This window comes from Sorex araneus, chromosome X (genome assembly GCF_027595985.1).
Source record: "Sorex araneus isolate mSorAra2 chromosome X, mSorAra2.pri, whole genome shotgun sequence".
NCBI lineage: Eukaryota > Metazoa > Chordata > Mammalia > Eulipotyphla > Soricidae > Sorex > Sorex araneus.
The window spans coordinates 114,284,524-114,305,805 of NC_073313.1; the positions used below are offsets into that span (position 1 = coordinate 114,284,524).

Here is a 21,282-nt window from a genome sequence, read left to right on the forward strand (position 1 = left end):
GGGGTTACTCTTTCACTCCTTTCACAAAGGTCCTGGTTCTCTCCAGATGGGCCTGGGAGTGTTGCACTACACAGGGGACGTGGAAGCTGAAAGGTGCCGGCACCACTCCGGGTAGGTCCACGCTAAGCACTACCCCATTTCCTCTCACCTGGTTCCCGCAGGGCACAGAGCCGCATCCATGTAATGGCGCTTGTATAATGCAGCAGCATGGGTGTACCCGCAACTCTTTGTTTCCATTTCCACACTGAAACCAGAGCGGAGCCTTTTCAATCCTGGCTAAAAACTCCAGATTAGCCTGACACTGTCCGTAGTTCATAGACCTACCTTGAGGCTTGTTGAAATTCTTTTTATTTTTTTTTAAATTAAAATACCGTGATTTACAAAGTTGTTCATAATACAGTTGTTTCAGGCATTTGGTGTTACAACACCACCAGTGTGACCTTCCTTCCCCCAATCTCCCCAGTTTCCCTCCCAACCCCAACCTGCCCCCTTAGGCACATTACAAATTCATTTTATATTGCTTGTTCCAACAAAACTTAAATGGCAGATATAAAAATTAAAAGAAAATCAGTAAGAGCCCATTGTGATTGCTACATGACTTTAACCTATGTGAATATGGAAATTAAAAACCATTTAATACAACGTAATCAAATGCCTATATTCTTATTTACATAAGTAAGTTTTCAACTCTGGAATCTAAAGTATACTGCATTAAATTTTATTGTTTACTTGGATCTCATTAAAATAATCATGGTGGTACATTGCAGCTACTTTTCCCCAAGAAGAAATAACACTCATTTGAAGTGGAGAAGGACAAGAACAAAGAGCACTCACCACAGTGCCAGGAGATGACTGCTGGTCTCTCTCTTTCTTCCCTTACACTCCTGTTTTCTGTGCAGTGAGAGAGCACTACACCTGCCTTCAGCCTGGGAAAGACACAGTGATGGTTAATCGGTGGAATCTCCCTGCTCCCAGCCTCTCCCCGCCCCTCCTCCCCCCATCCAGGAACCTCCAGGGTTTTGTCAGTTACCATTTCTATCAGCTTTGGGGGGGTGGGGTCACCCCCAATTTCTAAACCCTGCACAATGTGGTAAACAGTCCCAATTATCTTACTGGAACAGCAGAGGGATAGTTATCACACGCTTTGGGGCAACCATCCCTGGGGCATCTGAGAAATCCCTTCTTCGGCCACATTTTCTTTTCAGTCTGCACTAAACTTGGAGATTTCCAGTGCCCCCCTCCTACTGGTGTAAATTGCATTCACTTTAGGGAGAGCTGGACAAGCCAGTGCTCCTCCTAGTGCCTAAGAGGGCTTTTCTTTTTTTGATCTAGAAAGGGCGGGGGGAGAGGGCAGCAAGCAGGATGGCTTGCATTTCTAGACCAACAGCGCCGACAGGCGGATGTTTTTCATCAGACTCGGCTGCAGCCAGCGGGACGCTGGAGCAGCAACCCTGACTGCCACTTAGTCCCTACAGTGGGCTGTACAGGGGCGTGGCCTCGGTGTCAGGGGGACTGAAAGGGATTCTTGCACTAGTGGGAGGACAATGCGCAAAGGAATTCATGGTGACTGAGAGTGGTTAACACTGGATTCCGGGCCCTGTGTGTCCACATGTCAGTGTCTGGCCAAAGCTGCATATCCGCGAGCATCCATCGGTACCACTCCTTATCCCCGGGGTCCTGGCCGCGCTACAACACAGCTGAGCTTTTTGCATCGTAAGGACAGCCCCGCTGTCTCCCTGCTTGGAAGAAAAGGGCTGACGGCCCTGTTACCCACCCCCTGGCCAGAGTTCCAGGGCTGCTGCCACTGTGAGGAACCACCAATCAGCGGCCTGGATGCGGCCAGCGACCGTGTTTCACTTCCGGGGCACAGGAAGCCATGGGGGCGTGCGCACGCATGCGCGCTCAGTGTTGTGCCACCGACATCACGCTTCCACATATCCCTGGGGATCAGTCTCTGTCCAACCTCTTCCGGGGTCAGGAATGTCTTTTTAAACCCCCAACCCCCAACCCTCGCCACGTCCGCCCGGGTCTCGGTCTTCTTGTGCTGTCCACAGCTCAGGATTCATCTCACTCGGGAACGATTCTCCAGACTCAGGATCGGCAACCGCGGTCGAAGACGGCAGCTTATCTCCAGAAGTATCAAGATGCGAAAGCGCCCGCCCGCAGCTTCTTCTGCCTTTTGCATCTAAGGATCAAAAAAGCCCCTCGACTCAGTTATTCCGCCCGTCTTTCCTTCTAGTTACCAATTTTTTTATGGATTTTTTTGTTTGGAGAAGGCCACACCCGGTGGGAGTCAGGAAATCTCCTGGTGGGCTCGGGGAACCATATGGAATCCTTGGGATCGAACCCGGGTTGGCCGCGTGCAAGGTAGGTGCTTTGTCTGTTCTGGTATCGCTCCAGCCTCTTCTTTTGTTCTTAGTTAAGATTATCATTATATTTTTACTGAGATTTCTAGTATATACTAATATAGTTTCAATTACTATACATTTGACTTGTGTTTTTTTTTCTCTTCCCATGCGTTGTGTTTGAAACTCACAAATAAGGAGTAGGTGTTAACTACCGCCCCACCCCCACCCCAATAAAATAAGAACCCCGTGGCCCATGCTCTCATTCTTTACTTGTGACATCAATTATATAATCCTTAAACATATTACAGGATTTTAGGTAATAAACTCTTCATTTCTAAGTTTCCTAAGGTTATTTTGAAACCCTACGAACCACATGGGTCAGTCAGGCTATAACCTTGGTTTAGAAAGGGTAGATGTCTGTAGGAAGTTCGTTGCTGTCGAGCTGAGTACCCTCACATATTCCCAGCTAATAGCATTACTGTCCATAGACAGCCGTTTGTCTTGTCTTTTATCATCTCTCCTTTCATTCTTTCCAAAAATGGTGGCAGGGATTGAAGCCAGGGCCTCCCACAGACCAAGCAAGTCCTTTACCACCGAGCTACACTCCTAGACCTTTTCACTGAAAAGGTATAATAATATAAAAGGTAAAAGATATCACCTTTGATAAATGTGCAAATGCCTGCCAACATCCTATATGTTATTTCTCGATTCCTTCAAGTAAAATAGGCTTTTTACCCTGAGATGAAATCTGACTTACCCAGAGCCTTTTAGAATGTTGGATTCCAATCAAGCTAAAAAAAAAAAAAAACTGGGCTTGAGATAGTCGAGGAGTTAAAACACTTACCATGAAGGCAGTCAAACCGAGTTTGATCCCCAGCACCACCAGGAGTGACGCTCAAAGCACAGAGCCACGAGTAAAACCTGAGCACCACTAGATGCTAGGTATGGCCCAAAGCAATCATCCCCCAAAGAAAACCTTTAGGTCATCTTTTGAACTAGATTCTCCAACTTTTAGTCCTATTGACAATATGTTTAAATACATTCCAATGAGGAAATATGGTTCTGTGTATTATCAAAACAAACAAGAATGTTTAGACACCTAAAGAAGAAAAAAACTAGTATTAAATCATCTCCAGGTTTGAAAAGAGTGTGCAGTTTACCATTTTTACCAGATTTTGTTAAGAAAGAACAGTACAGGTACATTGTTTAATTTTGTTTTATTTTGATCTTCATAAATAATTTCTGGTCACATGCTCACCAGTACTCTTTATCTCATTACATACAACTAAAGATGTCCACTTTCTTTTGTCAAGTAAGATCAACATCAGTGTTCTTCAATCACCAGTTTGTGGATGGGTGGTGGTCTGCAATCTGCAGATATAGAAAGGTTGAAAACTACCGATCTACCTTCCTGATTACAACTGTGGGTCCATTTGGACCAGAGAAATAGTACAGAGGGTAAGACACCTGCTCTGCAGGCACCGACCACAATTCAGTCTCCAGAACCACATATGGTTCCCTGAACAGTGCCAGGAAGTTATAAATCTATTTCTTAAGATGTCTCATTTTCCCTCACACTTGCAGTGTTGCAAATGCTGCAATACTCGATTTCACAAAGGATTTCCACAAAGGATTGAGAAATATGAACACATGCATTAAAAACTGCCAGAGAAATTTTTCCATTCTAAAGAAGCCCATGTTCTCTCTTTTTCTTTTTTCCTTTTTGGGTTCCACCCATCGATGCTCAGGGGTTATTCCTGGCTCTGCACTCAGGAATTACTCCTGGTAGTGCTTGGGGGACCATATGGGATGTCGGGGATCGAACCTGGGTCCACCGCGTGCAAGGCAAACACCCTACCTGCTGTGCTATCACTCCAGCCCCCCATGTTCCCTCTTGAACGTATCTTTCCCTCTTCTCACATCTCTCTTAATTTTTGAATGAAAACTACTTTGCTTCACTAAAATAAAACGCCATGAAGTAATTATTTTTGTCTACTTTAAGTATTTACATTTTTCTAACACCACCACAACTAGAACTAGTGATGGGATAAACAAAAATTTGATGCACCATCCCAGCAACTGTTGATACGGTTCAAACTGCTGTTGAACCTGGTAAAAACACTGAAATAGATGGAGAAACCTTGGTTTTTACAGTTATGTTCCAGGCGAGACAGAAATATGGAATAAAGTCATAAAAGCCATGTTTGCCTGGCAGCTATACCCATAATCATATATGTTGGGAAAAAATGGAAAATCATAAAGACAACAAATGCATAGTGTCATGATAAAATTGATCAGTGAGTACAAAGATTTATTTTGGGAGTACAAAGAGCTATTATATTAGTGTCTCTCTGGCTAAAGAGCTCTTCTGGTATTTTTAGAGGGTCATAAGTGGCAGTACTTAGGGCTTACTCCTGGCGGTGCCAGAGGGACCATATTCAATGCAAGGGAGCAAACAAAGGTCAGCCACAGTTGAGGCAAGCACCCTCTGTACTATCATCTCTTCACTTTGGCAAAACAAAAAATACCCCGTATTTATGGTACAGTAAAATCTAAGAAATTTGACTACAAGAAGCAAAATGAAATAAAAAATGGGGTAACACTATGAGTTTCGAAAATTGCAACGGGGCCAAATTTTTTAAATGGACTAATAAAAGACCAGTTAGTAATGCTAACTACTTTTAAAGAATAATACATGTATCATTACTGAGGGAAAAGAGAGGAAGCTAAAGCCTGATGTTGGTTTTTATTATAATGTTGCAGAAAAAGGTACTGAAATATCAGAACAAAAGGCATCATATTGTAATTGTTTAGGAAATCCCATTAAGTGATACAGAAAAGCTATGATATAGTTAGTATGAGGAACTTGGCTTATAAATTCATGATATATACAAAAGGGGGCATTTAAAATTAGTATTTTAAAATTCAGAAAAGGAACTATTGATTTGGTTCTGATCAGTAATTGTCATACTGAAGAAATGGCTATTGTAAGATACTCATTTTCTTGATTCACACAAAGAATCTACCAGAATAATCATGAAAACAACATAAAAGTTATAAATCTTTATCTGGAAGAAAACATAGAAATGTCCAAAAAAAGGAAAAGGTAAACAATTTTTGCTAATTTGTGAAGATCAGCCAGCACTGTGCCTGAAATATATTTAAAACGTACAAAAACAGTAGGCGAAGCAACAGGTTGGGAGCTTATCTTACACACAGGCCCCCAGCATCCCATGTGGTTCCTTGAGTATTACCAGGAGTAATTTCTGAGTGCCGAGCCAGGGGTAATCCCTGAGCACTGCCAGGTGTGGCCACAAAACAATAAAATTAAATAAAATATAAACTGTACAACAGTAGTTATTACAAAACTACCACTTACTAAAAATACTTTATCAGTTTGTTTTTCACTAAATATAAATCAAGTCTTTTAATTGTCAAGAAGAAAAATTAATTTTAACTCTGGCCACTTTTTCTCTTTGCCAAACCAATTTATGAACTATTGTACATACTTGACAGCACAGTTTGTCCAATGCAACACTGAAATGTGAGACATGCTGTCTGATGGGACAGTCAGTGGGAGCCACACTAGAAGTACGCACTGGAGACAAAGTGTTAAAAAGCTTCCAGTCAATACTCTACCCAAGAAAGTTAGCATTCAAAATCGAAGGAGACATAAAAAGTTTTCCAACAAGTAAAAGCCAAAGTTTGTCACCACTAAACTGTCCTTATGAAAAATGTTAAAGGGACTTTTAAATCCAAATGAAAATCAAGTTAATGAGCAACAAGAAAACATAGGGAAGCATAAGTCTCACTGGTAACGATAAATATATAGAATATATAGTAAAAGTTGCCAATTTATCACATTAAAAAACTAACATGAAGGTTAAGAGAAAAAAGTAAAAGTACAACTATATTAGTTAAGAAATACACAAGATTTTAAAAAAATGTAACATGTGACATGAAAACCACAAAACATGGCGCGAGTGTAAACGTGTAAAGCTGTAGAATGCATTCAAACTAAGGTCATCAGTCTAAAAGACTTACAAAGTATCTGCAAATCTAATGGTGACCAAAAAGCAAAAACCCATGGGAGATATATGCAAAACTAACAAGAAAAAATTTCTTAAGATAACAAAAATTTTAAACTTAGCACTAAACTCAAAAAACTACACAACAGGATAATAACAGAAGCAACAAAAAAAAATCTAAAAGTCATGTTGATTAGCAAAGAAGCAATGAATATCTATTAATAATCATTTTAATATAAATGGAATAAATTTTCCAAACAAAAGACAGTGTTGCTAAATAGACAAAAAAATACCCAAACCAGTTTATATGCTTTTTTTTTTCTTTTTGGGGGTCACACTCGGCGATGCATAGGGGTTAACTCCTGGCTCATGTACTCAGGAATTATTCCTGGCAATGCTCGGGGGACCATATGGGATGCTGAATTGAACCCAGGTCAGCTGCATGCAAGGCAAACGCCCTATCCACTGTGTGATAGCTCCAGCCCCAAATCTATATGCTTTTAAGAAACTCCAATGTGGCTACATGGAATTAAAAGTTTCTCCCTGGCAAAAGAAATATAGGCTAAAACTGAAAGACAGCTAGCTAACTGTGCAGGAGAAAACATTTGCATTCAACACATCAAATAAAGGGTTGATAACCAGGATTTACAAAATACAGAGAGCAACAACAAGAATCAAAAATGGGGAGAGGAAATGAACAGAGAATTTTCTGAGGAAGACCAAAGGATAGCCAACAGGCACATGAAAAAATGCTCATCATCACTTATCATCAGGGAATTCCAAACTAATTTGATAATGAGCAATCATCTTATACCAGTGAGAGTGGCACATGTCAAAAATAGTGGTAACAGGGGCCAGAGCAGTAGTACAATGGGCAGGATGTTTGCCTTACGCGACCCACTAGGGTTTGATCCCCAGCATCCCATTATGTTCCCTGAACACCACCAGGAGTACTTTCTGAGTGCAGAGCCATAAGTAATCCCTGAGCACTGTTGAGTGTAGTCCCCTTGCCCAAAAAATTAAAAGTGGAAACAATCTCTGTTGGTGGGTATGTGGTGAAAAAGGAACTCTCTACCACTGCTTGTGGGAAGGCTGTCTGCTCCAATCCCTGTGGAAAATAGTATGAAGAGTTTGCACTAAACTTAGAATTGATTTGCCATATGACCCAACAATTCCTCTTTAGTTTATTTACCCCCAGGGCAGAAAAACATTCATTCAAAAGGACATATGCAGACCATTATTCACTGCACTACAATAGCTAAAATTTGGAATCAACCTAGCTGTCCAATAACAGATACGTGGATCATGAAGATGTGGTAAATATACACAATCGAATACTACGGAGCTACAGGGAACAATGAAATCATGCAGTTGCTTCAACATGGATGGAACTGGAAGATTAGGCAGTGATACAATAATACACAGGATTTAAAAATTCCACATTTAATTTATGAAATAATCATCTGTGCAGAAAATACAAAATCTTGTCTTTGTTGTGGGGGTTACAACCAGCAGCGCTCAGGGTAACTCCTGGAGGAGCTCAGGGTACCATATGTGGTACCATGAACCAAACCCAGGTCAGCCATGTGCAAAGCAAGCACCTTGCCCATTGTACTATCTCACTAGCCCCACAAAATCTAGTCTTAAATGACACATTAGACTAGTTGGATTTAACAGAGACAGAGTATTCCATTCAAAAGCAATAAATAAAGTACTCACAAGTACACTTGGAACATTTTCCACTAAAGAGTGATGGCAACAAAACAAGTCTGAAAATTCAAAAACATGTGCAGACTAAAGAACACGCTACTGAGCAATCAATGGGTTAAAAAAATCCAAGAAGAGAAAAAGTTGTCACAAATGAAAATATAAGAACATGCAAAACCTAAGGACTGTAGCAAAAGCTGCTCTAAGAGAGTTCAGAGTGATAATTATTTCCTCAAGAAACAAGAAAAACCTCAAAGAGTCTAACTTACATCTCAAGGAAGAAAAAAAAAGAACAAATAAAGGCCCAGTTATTAGAAGTAAGTAACAATGACTAGAGCACAAATAAAACAGAAACTTAAAATAAAAATTAAAAACCGATAACATAAAATATCAGTAAAATTAAGAGGTGATTCTTTAAAAAGTTAAAAATCAACGAGACACTAGAGTACTAAGAAAAAAACAAGACTCAAAATAATAAAGTCACATAACAAATACCACAGAAAGGAAAAGGGCTATAAGAGAGAGATTCTATGACTTACAGGTGTGGGGATTAGGCAAGGCATACTGAGAGGTACTCAGAGCTTACTCCTGGCTCTGAGTTCAGGGATCACTCCTAGAAGGGCTCCGGAGTGATCCTAGGAACTCTCTGGCCCCCTGAATGATCATTATGTTAACTCAACAACCTACAAGAATTCCTAAAAACACAACCTGAAGATTGGATCATGAGAAAAATAGACAATCTGAACAGACGGCTTACTAGTAAGTAGAAACTTTAATCATAAACTCCCAATAAATAAAAATGAAGGACCAGATGGTTAAATTGGTGTACGCTATTAACTAAGAATTAAGCATTTAAACCAATTTTTTAAAAAGAAGTTTTTGGGTCACATCAGGATTACTCCTGGCGGTGCTTGGGGAACCATATGGTATGCTGGGGATCAAACGCAGGTTGGCTGCAAGGCAAGTGCTATGTTATCGCTCCAGCATCCAAATTGAAAACAATATTTCTGAAATGCTGCAAGTGGGAGCACTTTCAAACTGATTTTTGAGGACAGCATTAACTGATACCTAAGCCACATAAGGATGCCACAGGTGATACCTATAATTCAATTCCCTGATTAATAAATTTAAAAGACTTAAATAAACTTCTAATCATAGCAAACAATACATTAAAAGAACTGCCTGGCACAATCAAATAGGATTTTTCCCATTGATGCAAGAATGGCTCAATACCCACAAATCAATGTGATACACCATGTTAACAAAAGTTTACAAATAATACCAAACTAACAAAAACTGAAACTCCATCTTTATCACAACAGTTGCATAAAAAAATGCATGATAATACTCAAAACATTTATGATTTATAAACTCTTTAAACTGTCAATAGAATACACTTTGGCCTAATGAAAGTCGTCCATGATGAGATCACAGCTAACATCATGAACTCTGAAAAACTGGAAGCGTTTCCTCTAAAATCAGGAACAAGCAAGGATGCCCAGTCTCACCAGTTTTACTCAACACGGGATTGGAAATCCTGGCTAGAGAAATTAGAAAAAGGAGAAGGAAGGGAAAAAAAGGCAGCCAAGTGGGAAAGGAAATGTAAAAACTGTCATTATTAGCAGAAGACACAGTATTAAATATAGGAAATTAAGAAAATACTTGGGCAACATCCAGCGGTGCTCCTGCTTCTGTGTTAAGGGATCACTCTTGGCGGGGCCTGGGGGACATATGGGATGTGCAGGAAATTGATTCCGGGTCAGTCCCATGCAAGTTAAGTGCCCTACACACTATACTACTGTTCTGGCATGTATACAGAAAATCTTAGAAAAATTCCCCAAACTGTTACGACTAATAAACTCAGTAAAGTTGTAGAATTAATATATATATATAAATGTAATGTTTTTATACATAAGTAACTATCAAAGAAAAATAAGGGAATGATTTAATGTGTTTTTATACAGTTTTATCAAAGAAAAATAAAGGACACAGTCCCATCTACAATAAAAAAGAACAAAATAGGAATAATTTAACCAAGGAAGTCAAAGACCTGTACACAGAAAACTATAAAACCTTAAAGTGCTTTTCTTTCTCCAATTTTAACTTATGCTCTAAAGCTATAGTAATCAAGACAGTGTGGGACTGAAATAAAGGAAAACTCTCAGACCAATGAAATAGAATCAAGAGCCCAGAGACAGATCCTCAGGTATATGAACAGTTAATCTTTAACCAAGCAAAGAATCTGAAACTGGAGCAAGGGAAGCCTCTTCAATAAATGGTGTTGGGAAAACTGGTGAACCACATGTGAAAAAATGAATTCAGACCCCAATTCACATCTTACATAAAAGTCAAATAAGAATGGAATTAAGGACTTTGTTATCAGACCTGAATCCACCAGTTATAAAGAGGAAAACACAGAACCCTTCACAAAACTGAATCTAGCAAGTTCTTCAATGACTCAGTGCCATTTCCCCTGCAAGCACAAGCAAAAGTAAATGGGACTACATTAAGCTTTTGTGCCACCAACGAAACACTGACTAGAATACAAAGACGAGGCAGGCTGGAAGAAAATATCAGTCCACTACTCATCTAACAAAGGGTTAGCCAAGATATATACAGCACTCATAAAACTTAGTAACAAAACAACCCCATCAAAAATATGGGAGAGAGATCCTTCCTTAAAGACATATAGATAGATGGCCAAAAATGCTCATCACATATCAGCAGGGAAATGCAAATGAACACAACAATGAAATATGACTTTACACTAGTCAGATTGGCACACATAAAAGCCAAATAAAAAAAAATCAGTGTCGGCATATATGTGGGGGGAAAGGAACCCTCACCTCACCCACTGTTGGTGGGTAGAGATTAGTTCAACCTTTTTGGAAAAAAATACGAACTCTTCTCAAAAAATTAAGAAGTGGGCTTCCATATAGCCTGGCAATTCTACCTCTCAGAATCTAGCCCCAAAAGCTCAAAAACACTATTTCAAAAAGACATCTGTGTCCCTATCTTCATTCTTTGTACTGCTATTAACTTTAACGAAGACAGATGATTGAATAAACTATAGTATACACATGCAATGGAATGCTACTCAACTATAAGATGAAATCATGCATTTTGCCACTCCATGGATGGAACTAGAGCATATCATGCTGAGTGAAGTCAGGAGGATAGATTCAGAGTAAGTGTCTATGTATGGAAGGAAGCAGCCATTCTGGTAGGGGTACAAATGTTAGGATGATTATGCATATGAAATCATTAACAGCAAATCACTGTACCTTGGTAAAAATGAGGGGGCACCTTAGTGAAAGAAATTAACAAATAAATGGAAAGTCATCAATGGTCATGCATTAGAAGAAGTCAGTATTGTTAATACCCATACTACCCAAAGCAATCTACAGATTCCATGCAGTCGCTATCAGAATCCCAATTGCATTTTTCATGAAAATAGGAAAAAACCTAAAATGTGTGTGGAGGCACAGAAAACCTTAAATGCCAAAGAACCAAGTGGAAGGCTCTACATTCCCTGATTTCAAAAGATATTGCAAAGCCAATCACAACAGTATGGAACAGATACACAATCAATGGTATGAAAAAGCCTAGATCCCCCACCCACAACACACTTATGGACGAATAATATACTAAAGAGCCAAGAGCATACAACATGATAGTCTTTCCAATAAATGCTGTGGTGAAAAGTAGCATGTAAAAACACAAACCTGTGGGAGGTATGGTGCCGCCAGCAGGTAAACCTGTACCTGTGAGGCAACTGCATCAGCAGCTTGATGATGCCTTGAGACTTCCAGGTACCCCAAAATTGCTGCTGTGCCTTTGGCCAGACGCCAACAACTTGAGGCTAAGTTTACCAAGAATAAAATGGCCAAAAGTTAGATAAGTGGGAGAAACACTTACCAACGACCTCCGGCTCAGCTATATAAGCTCATTTATTGGCCTTATTTCAGAGATCCATAAATCTCGAATGAAATCAAAAGATGCAATTAGGGCCTGTAGTGCAGAGGAACCAGGAACCCATGACTGACAGCCCCAGGCTCACTTGGATCAGGACTTGGCCTCCTCCCCCTGGATTCCCCCCCACAATTTTCCAGTTGCTTGGCAGTGACACCCACAAACTGCCCCTGGCACCATGTAATCTCATCAATGGCCAAGGCCCAGAGACTATAAACTAAAGCTCCTAGAAGAGAGCGTTGCAGAATGCCCTGACCCCGCGCCAGGCTGTCTTCACTGGGGCACCGCAGAGGGGGGCAAGTTGAGTTTCCCTCCCTGCCTCAAGCAGAACCCCAGCAGCCAAAAACCTCCAGAACCCAACCACTGCCATGCCCAAGGCCACTCTCCACATGCTCGGACAAGCCTCACCCCAAACGGGATGAACCTCACCAGACAGTGGACCAGCAGGAAAACCCAGATATGCGGGAACCCGCATGACCGAGATCGCCAAGCCCACTTGGATCGGGACTAGGCCTCTCCCCCCAGGCCCCCAGTTTTCCAGTAACTTAGCAGTGACACCCAAAAAACTTCCCCTGGCGCCATATAATCTCATCAATGGCCAAGACCCAGAGACTATAAACTAAAGCTCCTGGAAGAGGATGAGACAGAATTTCCTGGACATTATATTCTATCCATAACAAGCAATACAAACAGATCGCCTAGCATTGCCTTTTCAGCAGGTTTGAGTGGTGGTGAGACTGGTGTCGAAATATTGAATGTAACCAAAGTAGAGAGACAGTATGGGGGAAAGTGCCACACAAGCAGGGGAAGGATTGGAAAGGGGGGCAGGGAATACTGGGGATTTTGGTGGTGGAAAGTGTGCACTGGAGAAGGGATGGGTGTTTGATGATTATATGACCGAAGCTCAAACACGCAAGCTTTGTAGCTGTATCTCACGGTGAATCAAAAAGGGGGGAGGGGTGGAAATAATAATAAAATACAAAATAAACATTCAGAATAGAATAAAAAAAAGTAATGTGGAGTTCATGCCGAATTCAATCAGCTTAATCAATGGCTGAATAAATAGCAATACTCCTACATTATTATAAAAAAAAAAAAAAAACCAACCCTGGTCCTTACAAAAAATTAACTTGAAATGGATTAGTGACCAGAAACTAAAACACTGAGGAAAAAAATCAGGATTTTTTGGGATGACTTTATTCCCCTTCCCCCATGATTGTTCACTTCTTTTAAGTGCACAAACGTGGCCAGAGACATAACAGTGGGTAGACTGCTAGTCTTGCATGCGGCCAACCTAGGTTCAATCCCAGTCAGTCCACAAGGTCCCTCAAGCACCATCAGTGAGTGACCCGTGAACACATGCCCTGAGCACTGTTTGGTGTGGCCCCAAAGCCAATTTTATGTGTCTGTGTGCGTGTATGTGTATGTGTACATATATGTATCACACTCTAAGGGTACCTGAGGTTGCTACTGCACTGGTAACATTTTTATTTGGGGGGCCTCCCCAAATTTTGCTGGGATCTATTTCCTGATTGTAATGCCAGGGTCAAACCTGGGCCCCCAGCTAGCAAAGCAAGTGCCACAGCCGTAGGAACTATCTCCCAGGCCCTGGGATCTTTTCTAGTGACAACAACAAAAATCCAACTGAAAAGCTCTGCACAAGAAAGGAAATGTGCAAACGAAAGAAAATACCGGATGGAAGAAAATATTTGCTAACCATATACCCGATAAGGGTTATCACCCAAAGTATATAAAGAACTCATCCAACTCCATCGAAGAAAAAAAGTCTCCGAAAATGCAACGGATACCGTCTCCCCTTTTTAGAAGGGCTATTCTTGAAAAAGGCAGGTATTGGCAGAGCTATGGAAAGGTTTCAAGTTGTGCGGTGACCACGGCAAAGAGGAGGGGGATTCCGAATGAAAATACTTTACAACTACCATAGGACCCGGCAGTCTGGGAAGAAAAACGAATTTCAGGGCCTAGGCGCCGGCTCAAAGGGTCGGAGCTCGCGCACTGGCCAATGAGGGCCTCGGAACACCCCCCACCCGTACCATCGGACCCTAGCGGCACCCCCCCCCACCCAGCGGCCCCCAAGGCTAAAGCAATAAACATCCTAATATGTGCATCGCATTCCCACTGGAGGATCCTTTCCAACAGCCTCTGCTCCCCCGGAGACGCTTCCAGGGCCACTCCGCCTGGGGCCAGCAGAGGGGTCGTATTTGGGGGCTTTCCTTACCCCCCCCCCGCACCTGGCCACCGACCTCGGGTGGCGGCCCACGCCCGGGGCGCATGTTCTGCCGACTTCCCCCAAACGCCGCCTTTCCGACGGGTGGCGGTGGGCCCCGGGGCGCGTGGCGGCGGCCATCATGCCCGGGGCTGCGGGGCCCAGCGTGCCCACCCACTGGGGGGCGGGAAGGACTCCCCCGCCCCCACCCACGCAGAGGCGCCGCGGCCAGGCCTAGGGGGCCGCCTCGGGGAAGGCCGGGAAGGGAAAGGCAGACAGGAAAGAGCAGGAGAGAAATCGGGACCTACCGGGCTGGGGCCGCGAGACGCGGACAAAGACCCAAGAACTCTCAAATTCTCGCGCTAGCGCCCGCGCAGCCGGCGCCCCGCCCCACGCCCGCGGCCCGCAGCGCCCGCCCCCTCCAGTTCCGGTCGCTCCGGGCTCCAGGCGGGGCGGGGCGGGGGGGAAGGTGAAAGGTTAGAGGGGCGGGGAAGGGGTGGGAACCGGGCTTTAGCGCCCCGCCCAGGGGGAGGAGCCTCCGGTAAGGTCGCAGGTGCTCCGATTGGCGGGGAGACGTGAGCGTGGGAAAGTGTGGAAGACAGCAGGCCGCTCCTTTGCCCGCGGCTCAGGCAAACCGGTGTGTTCGGCCCGGAGAGGACATCGTCTGAATATGATGGAACAGTAGCCAGGAACATAACTGATGCTCGGGATTTATGGTTGTTGTTTGGGGCCACACGAGGCCGTGCGCAGGGTTTACGCCTGGCTCTGATCAAGATACCATCTGATCTTGATGCTGCGCTCTGGAATCACTTCTGACGAGGTTCAGGGGTGTCAGGATCGAACCCCGGGCTGGCCGCGTCCGAGGCAACTCGCTGTACTATCTATCACACTGTTTTGTTTTTTTTTTTCTTTTTGGGTCACACCTGGCGATGCACAGGGGTTACTCCTGGCTCTGCACTCAGGAATTACCCCTGGCGGTGCTCAGGGGATCATAGGGATGCTGGGAATCGAACCCGGGTCGGCCACATGCAAGGCAAACGCCCTACCCGCTGTGCTATCGCTCCAGCCCCGTGTGTTTTGTGTTTTTTTTTCTGTTGTACTATCACTCTGGCCCCAAGTGATGCTGTTAACCTGTATCAATCTGGGGTTTCTTTCCCCAGGAGAAAGGGGAACCTTTCTTTGTTTTTTGTTTTGGGGGGTCACACTCAGCAGTGCTAAGGCCTTACTCCTGGCTCTGAGCTCAGGGATCACTCCTGGCGGGCTCAGGGGATCATAGGGATGCCAGGGATCAAACACGGGTCGAACTTTTTGGTACAATACTGTGAGTACAAATTCTGCAGCAGCAATGGAAAACAGCGCTATCCATAATCTCTAACAACCTAACCGTCCATCAGGGGGTAACTGGACAAAGTTGCTGTGGTATAGGGCCCCCAGACCAAAAACAGTTTTTTTTTTAAAAAAACCATAGTATATGTACAAAGAAATAGTGGTCAGCAACATATCATTCTTTTTTTTTCTATTAATTATTTTATTTTATTTTATTTTATTTTTTATTTATTTTTTTATTAGTTTATTTTTAATTAGAGAGTCATCGTGAGGGTACAGTTACAGATCCATACATCTTTGTGCTCATGCTTCCCCCATACAAAGTTCGATAACCCATCCCTTCACCAGTGCCCATTCTCCACCACCCGTAAACCCAATATCCCTCCCCCCCTCCCCAGTCCCGTCTCCCCCCACCCCACCCTGCCACTATGGCAGGGAATTCCCTTTTGTTCTCTCTCTCTGATTAGGGCAACATATCATTCTTGCTGTTCTCAGTTTTGATGAAACTGGAGATTTTACGAGGCTAAATAAGTCAGAAGGGGAAAGATTACCCAGTGCTTGCACTCACACAGGGAATATGAAGGAACAAAACAAAGGGACAAACGAAACAGAATAGTAGTTCGGGGCTGGAGCGATAGCACAGCGGGTAGGGCGTTTGCCTTGCACGCGGCCGACCCGGGTTCGATTCCCAGCATCCCATATGGTCCCCTGAGCACCGCCAGGAGTAATTCCTGAGTGCAGAGCCAGGAGTAACCCCTGTGCATCGCCAGGTGTGACCCAAAAAGAAAAAAAAAAGAATAGTAGTTCCAGATAATTGTGATGCTAGAGGGCATGGACGGGTAGAAGATGTCCTTCAGTTTGTATCGGATGGAAACTAGACATTAGATTTGTTGGGGAGTATGATGTGGAGGCATGAAACTATACCGGAAACTAACATAGTCTACACCTGAAACTAGTTAACAGTTGTAGGCTAGTATTGCCTCCCAAAGGCCCAATTTACATTGTTCTCTGAATACACATGGCTATTGAATTCACTGTACATTAAAATTCAAAGCAAAAGTTTAAAAATAGCAAATAAAATATGACTTATTAAAACCAATTATTGTTGATTTTAATTATTGTTGAAGCCAGTTGGGGTACATGGGAATTTTTAATGAATTTTCTTCTGCTTTGACTAAAATTACCCATGAGAAGGAGGAAACAAGAACAAAATCATAATTTGTGTATGTTACTAGAAAGCATGAGTGAAAATACCCAAATTTACAGTCAATTTATGATCCATTCACAGAGCTATAATAGGTTATGGCTTCAATAAGGAATGAACGCAGGGAGCTGGAGTGATAGTACAGTAGGGAGGGCGTTTGCCTTGCACGTGGCCAACACAGGTTCTATCTCTGGCATCCCATATGGTCCTCTAAGCACTCCAAGGAGTAACTTCCGAGTGCAGAACCAGGAGTGACCCCTAAGCACTGCCGGGTGTGACCAAAAAAAGCCAAATAAAAAAGGACTGAAGAAAGGCAGATGATTGTTGTTTAAATTATTATAGCAATATTCAAGAGCTAATTCAGGGGCTGGAGCGAATAGGGCACACGGGTAGGGCGCTTGCCTTGCACGCAGCCGACCCGGGTTCTAATCCCAGCATCCCATATGGTCCCCTGAGCACCGCCAGGGGTAATTCCTGAGTGAAGAGCCAGGAGTAACCCCTGTGCATCGCCGGGTGTGACCCAAAAACAAAACAAAACAAAACAAAAAAAGAGCTAATTCAACTGTATGTAGAATAGTTGTTTTTTTTTTTTGTTTTTGACTTTGCCCTAGAAACTTTAAGGATACTAAACTTCCCATGTGAAATATATTTTATTATAGAGTCTTCTAGCAAAGCAATTTTATTTTACCTAATCAAAATCAATATGGGGAGAGAATCAAACATGAAATATTCTGTTTTCTTATCAGAAAAACAATACTTGTCAAATGACAAATGTATATTCTTTTTTATTGGAGGGCGGGCACACCTGGATATTCTCAGGGATTACTCCTGGCTCTGCACTCAGGAATTACTCCTGGTAGTTCTCAAGGGACTCTATGGGATGTAGGAATCAAACCTGAATGGATGCCTTATTCACTCTACTATCACTCCAGCTCCTAAATGCATATTGTTTTGGTCTATAAGTCAGGGAATTCTCAGTGATATTCAAGTATTTATAGCATATTATTTATAATTTTAAATCAACACTCATATTGGAGCAATTTATAAAGTTATACTTTTGAAAAAAAGAGGTATCCATGCTGTTTTCTGCAAGAAGCTGAACCAGACTACCTTTCTACCAAATGTGAATGAATGTCCCCTTTCACCATAGAACAGCCAGCACTGGTTATTTCCATTCCTTTTCATTGTGACTTTCCCACTGTTTTTTTTTAAACTTTTGCCACAACTGGCACTGCTCAGGGCTTACTCCTGGCTTTTCACCCAGTTATAACTCCTTAGGGTGCTTGGGGTATCATATGAGATGCTGGGAATTGAACCTGGGTCAGCAGCATGCAAGGCAAGCACCCTACCTGCTGTACTATCTCTCTAGCCCTACGTTCTCACTGGTGTGAAGTGATATTTCATTGTTGTTTTGGTTAGCATATCCCTGATATTACATGAGGATGAACACCCCTTTATAAGCCTACTGGCTATCCATACATCTTCATTGGGGAAATATCTGTTCATCTCTCTCTCTTTTTTTAAATAGTTGTTTATTTTCTGTTGTTATTGTTATTGAATTTTGGAGGTGAGTGATGTGAATTCAATATATCTTGGATGTTAGTATTTTATCAGAAGTAGCACTGTAGCACTGTCATCCCGTTGTTCATCGATTTGCTCGAGCGGGTACCAGTAACATCTCTATTGTGAGACTTGCTGTTACTGTTTTTGGCATATCGAATACTCCACGGGTAGCTTGCAAGTCTCTGCCATGCAGGTGAGATACTCTCGGTAGCTTGCTGGGCTCTCTGAGAGGGACAGAGGAATCAAACCCGGGTCAGCCTCATGCAAGGCAAATGCCCTACCCGCTGTGCTATCGCTCCAGTCCATTATCAGAAGTATGGTGTGCAAATATTTTCTTTTATCCAGTAGAGTTTCTTCATATTTTAACCATATTTTAACACTGAAAAACTTGTTAGTTTGATATAGTTCCATTTTTTATTTTTATTTTTATTTATTTTACAGAGAGTCTCTTGCCCGCACGCCTGGCTGTCTTCCCCGGGGCCCCTCAAAGGGCATGGGCTCCAGCTTCTCTCCCCACCCCGAGCAGAGCTTCCAGTGGCCGAAGACCACTGGAACCTAGCTGCAGCCATGCTGGAGGCCCCTCTCCACACGTTTGGACAGGCCTCATGCATGAAGGTACCGGCAGAGGAACCCAGGTGTGTGTAATCCCATCAACGGCCAACATCCAGAGAAAGACTTAAAAGCAAGCTCCCAGAAGAGAGTGCTGCAGAGAGTCTCTTGCCTGCACGCCTGGCTGTCTTCCCCGGGGCCCCTCAAAGGGCATGGGCTCCAGCTTCCCTTCCGACACCGAGCAGAGCTCCCAGCAGCTGAAGACCACGGGAACCTAGCTACAGCCATGCTGGAGGCCCCTCTCCATGTGTTCAGACAGGCCTCATGCATGCAGGTACCTGCAGAGGAACCCAGGTGTGTGTAATCCCATCAACAGCCAACATCCAGAGAGAGACTTAAAAGCAAGCTCCCAGAAGCGATATCTTTAGCCTACTTCTTCCTCCGGGAGAAACTGGCAGTCTTCTGAGAGTTTCCTGCCCACATGGAACAGCCTTGCAAGCTTCCCATGGTGTATTCATATGCTAAATCCAGTAACAAGCTGAATCTCATTCCCCTGACCCTGAAGAGCCCCCAGTGCAACATCGTTAGAAGGGATGAGTCGAGATGGACTTCTAAGATCTCAGGGAAAGGACGAAATGAGATGTTAGTGAGCCCGCCCGAGAAATCGGTGATTAACAGGATTTCGTGATTCGTGATTTATTTTACTCTTAACTATAGAGTGAAATAATAATTTATTGTAAAGACAACTACCCATGCATTTTTAAAAAGTATTTTCCTTCCTTCCTTCCTTCCTTCCTTCCTTCCTTCCTTCCTTCCTTCCTTCCTTCCTTCCTTCCTTCCTTCCTTCCTTCCTTCCTTCCTTCCTTCCTTCCTTCCTTCCTTCCTTCCTTCCTTCCTTCCTTCCTTCCTTCCTTCCTTCCTTCCTTCCTTCCTTCCTTCCTTCCTTCCTTCCTTCCTTCCTTCCTTCCTTCCTTCCTTCCTTGTGGTGCTCAACGTTTCTCCCTGGCTCTGTTTTCAGGGATCACTACTGTTAGGCTTGTGGAACCATATAGGATGCCAGGGTTCAGTTGTGTTCAGTCCTGTGCAAGTCGTGAACCTGGTTCAGTTGTGTGCAAGGCAAGTACCTTGCCCGCCATACTATATCTCCAGCACCAGGAGATTTATTTCTTATATATTTTATACTTCTGCCTCGTGAGGGCGGGATAAGAACTTCTGGGGCCGGAGTGATAGTCTAGTGGGTAGTATGCTTGCTTTGCACACTGCTGACCTGGCAAGCTACCCCTGGCGTATTCGATATGCCAAAACAGCAACAAGTCTCACAATGGAGATATTACTGTGCCCACTCAAGCAAATCGATGAACAATGGGACAACAGTGCTACAGTGCTACTTCTACCCCAGATACAATGTTATGTAAAAATTTCCATTAAGAATCTCAGTGGAAGACTCACAGATGAATCTTGGAACCGAGCAGCTTGCTCCAGGGATGGCGCCAGACCATGTGCAAGGCTGATTTCATGGGGGTACCTTAGATGGAAGCAGGTGCCCTCTCTCTCTGCCTGCACCAGATGAACCCCACCAGCCCCAAACATCCAGAAACCAACCGTCACCACCCTCAAGGCCGATCTTCACAGGCCCGTCCTGGTTCCCCAGTGCAAGAAGATAAATCTGCTGAAAACCCAGGTATGTGGGACCAGTGACTGAAAACGCCAGGACTCAAGGGGTTGGGACTGGGCTGTCCCTTCCCATCTTCCCGGTCTTCTGGAGTCCTGGCTCTCATGCCCACGAGCTGCCTCTGGGTGCCATTTAAGCATATTAATGATCCACAGACTCATAAATGAATTTCGGAACCTAGCAGCTCGCTGCAGACCTCAATTATTTTAATTTTTAGAATCCCAAGAGTGTATAGCCACTTTTTAGCCCTCGCAATATCTCATACTATTCTTTTTTGCTTTTTTGTTGAATCACTGTGAGATAGACCCTTACAGACATCTTATACTATTCATAACAAAAAATGCAAAATAATTGTTACCTTGCATCTGCCTGTGTGGCAGGCTTGATTGGTGGTGGGACACTTCAAAATAATGTTGGTGGGAAGATGTAATGGTGGTGGAATTGGTGTTGTAGTATTGAATGTAATCAACTACTGTGAACAACTATGAAAATAATATTAATTTTTTAAAAAACTCTCATTGGAAGTTTGATTTTATATTTTCCTATTGGTGCTTTTGTTTTAAGATTTATTTATTTATTTATTTATTTTGCTTTTTGGGTCACACCTGGCGATGCACAGGGGTTACTCCTGGCTCTGCACTCAGGAACCACCCCTGGCGGTGCTCAGGGGACCATATGGGATGCTGGGA

The 21,282-nt window shown here is 43.2% G+C and overlaps 1 long non-coding RNA gene across 2 annotated transcripts in view; it reads right to left on the minus strand.

The window, feature by feature from the left end:
- Window positions 1–14,722, minus strand: part of LOC129400127 (uncharacterized) — a 98,238-nt gene extending 83,516 nt beyond the window's left edge. For both annotated transcript variants that reach the window (XR_008627452.1, XR_008627453.1), the window contains exons 1-4: window positions 14,588–14,722; window positions 1,775–2,185; window positions 835–926; window positions 149–244 (exon numbers count right to left, since the gene is read on the minus strand). This is a non-coding gene — a long non-coding RNA (uncharacterized LOC129400127). The remainder of the gene's footprint in view (window positions 1–148; window positions 245–834; window positions 927–1,774; window positions 2,186–14,587) is intronic.
- Between the last annotated feature and the right edge of the window lie 6,560 nt (window positions 14,723–21,282).